At 29.6% G+C, this 6,013-nt stretch overlaps 1 long non-coding RNA gene across 1 annotated transcript in view; it reads left to right on the forward strand.

Annotated features, from left to right (window-relative positions):
• Positions 1 to 2,223, forward strand: part of LOC129905626 (uncharacterized) — a 28,427-nt gene extending 26,204 nt beyond the window's left edge. Inside the window, exon 2 of the long non-coding RNA XR_008770626.1 lies at positions 1,154 to 2,223. This is a non-coding gene — a long non-coding RNA (uncharacterized LOC129905626). The remainder of the gene's footprint in view (positions 1 to 1,153) is intronic.
• The last annotated feature ends 3,790 nt before the right edge of the window (positions 2,224 to 6,013 follow it).

Raw genomic sequence — 6,013 nt, forward strand, 5'->3', positions numbered from 1 at the left:
TTATTTTGAACTTAGAATGAAAAATATTACAATTTTAAAACCAAATCTATTAGGGGAAATGTGCGAAAAGTGAGACAATACTTTTTTCTCTTTTCTGAAAGCAAGCACAGTAACGCTAGTTTGGATAAAAACGTTTATTTCCCCTTCTGCGTGTTTTAATTTTGTTCCGATTAAATATAAGTTGTCCATTTTCCTACACAAAATCAGATGAAAGTATTTTTTGAAGTGTTATAAAAAGAGTGTATAAATCCGGTCCGGTAAATGGACAGAACTTTTTTTACGTGTTTATTGCATTTATATGTATTTTCTTTCATAAAAAAATAACAATTACTTCTTGTAGTTTTTTGAAAATTTATATTTGTCTGAGAAATGACAAAAAGCAAACAGTGAGACATCGATTAAAAGAAATTTATGAATTGAAAATGATATCAGTATGATTTTGTAGTACCTATTTTTTCTTTTTCCTGTTTTTTTTTTTGAATTATTTTTTTTTAAAGAAATGGGTTAAAGTAATTTAATAAATAAACTACTAGTTACTTTCTTATTTGGCGTTTTCTTCAATTTGTTTCTATTTTATTTGTCCGTTTCACTGTTCGCTTTAGCCTATCTCACTGATCGCACCCCTTGCTGACAGTTAGATGTTTTCACTTTTTCTACATTTAAATTTAATGTGATACTCTCATTCAATTAATAAAATTATAACCTTTTCTGCAATATTAATATAAAATATATCTTAAAATTACTTTAAAGTTTGGTTAAGATAGCTTGAAAACTTTCTGAAATATAACAATTTTTAAAAGTGTCTCACTGTTCGCACCTTTCTCCTACTATTAAAAACCAAAAACTATAACTATTAAAACTATTAAATTAGAAATGAAAGTTTTCCAGAAAATTCGATGTAAATTTGAGTAATGCATACAATTACATTTTTTTTCTATACCTTAAAAAATATAGTTAAAAGTTTAAATTTAAACGGTCACTATGGCGTATGTGGAACATTTTTTGTAGCTGAAATGTATGTGATATTTCTTTTCAGTTTCTACATATTATTTTATTTATTATAAATTTATTTATAAATTATTTTTATTCTCATTTTCTCAAATAAATACCTTAACAAATTTACTTACTCAATATTTTTTTTTTACTCTTTCAGAATTATTGCATCCGAATGACTCCAACAATAAAACAAGGCATTCATTTGCCAATGAATTTATCCAAATCTCCTGCCAACTTCATTGGCTGTTGTCTGGGCCTGACCAACCCTCCAGCAGCAAACCGATGCGCACCGAAATGCATTTTAACCATCCCAAAAATACCACTACCGTGCTGAGGACTCACACGTACTTGTGACGATGACTCGAAGCGCAAGAGTCCACATACGCCTGAATCTTCAGCACACAGTGTTAACATTGGACAGAGGTGAATTTTGTGTTGTTGTTGTGTGTCCTCATTTGGATTTGGCAGGATATTTCGATAAAAGGATAGAGCGAGAAACATAGTGTATAAGTTTGAAGGATGAGAGTAAGGAGTTTCTTTTTGGAATGGAGGGACATATAAAATGCAGTTCACCTATTGGATGCAAGGACCATATAGGGTTTGTTGTCTAACCGAACCAACCAACCCTTAGCTACTTGAATTTAATTAAACAACAAGCAAATTATAGTGTCCTTTTATGTACAAAAAGCAAAAGGAGTCATTTTATGTTGCATACTTTTACGAGAGAATTTATACAATTTTTTTATTTTATTATTTGGCAACAATATTTTTAAAGGCTCCAAGGCAAAGATGATAGTTTTAGTTTAGCAAACTTAGACAAAATCATCCTGCCAAGGATTCCTTTAGTTTGTTGCATTTTTATTATTTTTATTTTTTAGTTAAAGTATTCCTCTTAATTATGTAAATATTGCAAATAAAACAACAATTTAAAACAAAACAAAAAAAAAAAAATTATACCAAATATAAATACACAAATAAAATCAAGTGTTTTTGGTTCCAAGAAAGTCCACAACAAAAATGTTAAATTACAAAACAGAAAATTATATAAAATAAAATAAATTAACATAAATTTATTTATAAATAAATTAATTTTAATCTTAAGATTTATCAAATAAAAAAAAAAAATGATAATGTTACATAATTATATATATTAGAAAACATACATAATGATTATACAAAAAATTAAATAAAAAATAAAGTTTTTAGCTACCACAGCGGAACAGAAAATGGAATTTTTTTTATTATTTTGTGGTTGTATTTCTTCCCTTATAATTCAATTTTTTTTATTAAAAACTAAAGTGGGTGCAACTTTTCCAAAAAGAAACATTATAAATTAATTGCCAAGTAGAGATGAACAGGGGTGAACGCAGAAAAAAAATTCGGGTTGGGGGGGGCTTTCAAAAAATAACAATTTTTTTGTAGGTATTATTTATCAGCATTTCCCTACTAACAATTTTGCTTCTATAATGCTTTACAGAAGCAACAATTGCATCTGTAAAAGCTTTATAAAACCAAAATTGTTTGTCGGGTTAAGCAAAATACGAGAAGTTTTTTTGACGCGAACAACTTTTTGCCCTCATCTCACAATAGAGGAAAAGGGAAATTAAATTTTTTCCTAGTGGAATCTTGTTTACGTGAAACTCACAATAGGGCTGAATATTTTTTTTCGGGGAATATATATCGTGGGCACAAAGCAAAACCAGGAATCTGTAAAATTGTTGTTTTGAGAAAAACTTCTTTAAAGTTTTGGAAACTTTTGCAATCTTATGGAAACTCGTGTAACGGAAATTGATAGTTTAGGCTTCAAGGCAACAGGTGAAGGATTGGGATCGATGCAGTTAATATAGAGTGGAGAACAAGTAATATGATGCATTAAAGTGAAAATGTCTAAAAATGCATATTCGCGGTTTTGGCGTTGTGTCGACGATATATCGTCGTTTAAAAAGCAAAGTGACTGTTGCCAACTTTATTCGGAACTAGTGCGGGCGGGGTCTTAAGGTAGTGGGGGGTTCATATGGGGGGTTCATATCTTCCAAATCATTCTTCGTTAAGCCGTTGAGTAAATAGGAAAAAAATCTGAAAAAGTTGCTTAGTTTGGATGCAGCATTGAACGACTTGTCGCACAGAAATTTTGTGAAATACATAATGTATAACTAGTTATCTTAATTTTTTCTTTTTTTTGTCAAAAATCACTTCGAATCCTCATAACGCAAAAAATTGGCTGACATTAGTGAAACAATAAACATAAACATACAACAAGTGCAGCAAATAATTAAGGTGGACTTAAGCCATTCCTACGAAAGAAAATGTGGAATCCGGCGCTCTTCCCAAGACATAAACTTGCCCGCCTTCGACTCGGTGAAAAGCATAGACTCTGGGATGAAAAATGAATGAACTTAAAAGTTTTTCCAGGACTTTTGCCCAATTCCTATAGGGGTATAAACACTTCTCAACATCCTTAGAGTATGTTTATTGAATAGGTATGTTTATTGGACCTATAAAGTAGCTATAAAAAACTCCAGATAATATCCCAATGAAGAGAAATAAGGCCCTCAAATTTATTTAAAAATTAAATCAAAAGTGTTAATTTGTTTCTTGTTTAGTGTAACATGTTTATTGAGTTAAGTACTGAGTTAGCAATAAAACTCAGCAATTATTGTATTATAATACTAGGTGTGTTTTTTTGTTTATCTATATAGATTTTGTGCAAAAAAACGACATCGAGATTTTTGAAATCAAAACAATTTACGTGTTAAAAACAACAAAAACTTTATCTGTATAGATTTTTGAAAAATCCAGATAATTATCCAGATTTTACTTTCTCTCGATAAAAACAGTAGTGCCAAGGTAGTTTAATTGTTGTGTTCATACAGAAATATCTGAAAATATTAACAAAAAATAAAACGGAGAAAACGAGGTTTGAAAAAAACTCTCATAGAAAAAAATAATCAAAAATTTGTTTGACATGGTTGCATTGAAATGTTAATATCTCGAGATATAGCAATGCACTTCTCAGATAAAAGTCTTAAATGGATCCTGATAAGATTGTTGAACAGATATGTATATAAAATTACCAAAGTTTTTTCGAAAAATTAGAAATAAAAATAAAAAAGTTTTCACATTTGATTTTTACAAAATCGAAAAAAAATTCAATATGGCTACCTTCAAACGCTTATAACACAAGAACGACGCAACTAATGTTAATGGTCATGGTCTTAAAATGTAGCTAAGAATATACAGATAATTTTTGGTTTTTTGTGAAAAAAAAATTTTTCGAATCCAACATGGATGCCATGGGCATATCAAAATTTTTGTTTGCATCCAACATGGATGTAATGGCCTTCCCACTTCGGAGTTAAAATAAAAAAAAACAAAAGCAACATTTTTGACAGACATCTGCCAAAGTATATGTACAGTGGTGCCAAATGTTTGCATGGATTTCAAAAATCCCGATGTCGTTTTTTTGCACAAAATCTATATAGATAAACAAAAAAACACACCTACTATTTCTGTTTGTAAAAATTCTAGATTGTTAAAATCTGGGGCCTAATTACGGCATACGATTACGATCATACGTTAACGAACTGACGCTTTATGTCTCTATCTTTTTCTACTGAATAAATAGAGAAACCCAACTAACAATTTTGCTTCTATAAAACTTTATAGATGCTACCGTTGTTGCTTCTATAAAGCTTTATAAGAGCAAAATTGTTTGTAGGGCAGTTCTTAAAACTTTATCGTATGATCGTAATCGAATGCCGTAACTCGACCCTTGTCTAATTTTTACAATTTAAGACTTGAGGTCTTTACTTTTTTTTTTTAAGTTATACTTCTTTTTTGGCGTTTGTATTAGAGTAAAAATTTATATTTTTTGGCAAAATGTCAAAATAACTGTTTCTGAAGCAACTGAAAAAATGTAAACCAACGAAAAGTAGCTATGCCAAAATTTTATAAAATTCAATGAATTTCGAAATACATAATATTATTAATTTTCATTCCAATAAATTATTGATTTGGTGCAAGGTATAGACTTTTTGTCAAAATCTTTCGTAATAAAATGTCCAACAAATTTTTGAATATTTTAAAGCTGAAACACAATCACGCTTTAGGGCGTCGCTTCATTGCGTTACGTTGAGAAATCCTCAAAGCGCGCTTCTGTCACTTTGACTTTGAACAGCTGATTGCAACATAAAATCTGCTGTCAAATAAAAAATACACAGTCACTCACAAAATTATTGGGCCAAGTCTTTATCTTGATTTAATTGTGGAAAAATGAAAAAGGATATTAATATGTTTAAAAAATGCATAGAAATTTGTTTATTCTTTAATCCTATAGTTATAAAAACAAAACCAATCAAAATATATTGTTTTTAACAATAAAACTCAGTCTAAAACATCATACAATTTTTTTTGTTTTTAATACGTAAATTGTTTTGATTTAAAATATCTCGATGTCGTTTTTTTGTGCAAAATCTATATAGAGAAATTAAAAAACACACATAGTTTTGCAATAATTTATTTTTTTTATTCACATTTGGCGCAATAATAATGTGTAATGTGTAACTATGTCTGTTAAATTTTAGAAAGCGAGCAAAAGTTCAGTCTGGTTGAACTTTTGCTCGCTTTCTTACGTTTCCTTACGTTTGTCAAAAAAAGCGTACGTAAGGAAAGCGTCATTGTGTGAGGATACACAGATTTCCTATAGTTGAACTTTTCGCAGTTGTCAAAATCGACGGCAAAGCGTGATTGTGTTTCAGCTTTTAAGGAAGTTGAAAAAATAACAACCAGGAAGTAGAATATTTCGATTCCACTTCCACCTTAAAATACAAAATTTGAATTTTTTAAAACCGTTACAACAAATTCATCGAGTCTCTATTTCATATGATTCACATTGTGATATTTTGGCATCACTTTTTTCTGTCTTTCAGTTCAGTAGGTTGTTCATGTGGATTGTGGTTTGTGGAATCTATTGAAACAGCTGTCAAATGTCAACGTTTTGTTGTTATGCTATTTTGCA

This window comes from Episyrphus balteatus, chromosome 1, assembly GCF_945859705.1.
Source record: "Episyrphus balteatus chromosome 1, idEpiBalt1.1, whole genome shotgun sequence".
NCBI classification, from domain to species: domain Eukaryota; kingdom Metazoa; phylum Arthropoda; class Insecta; order Diptera; family Syrphidae; genus Episyrphus; species Episyrphus balteatus.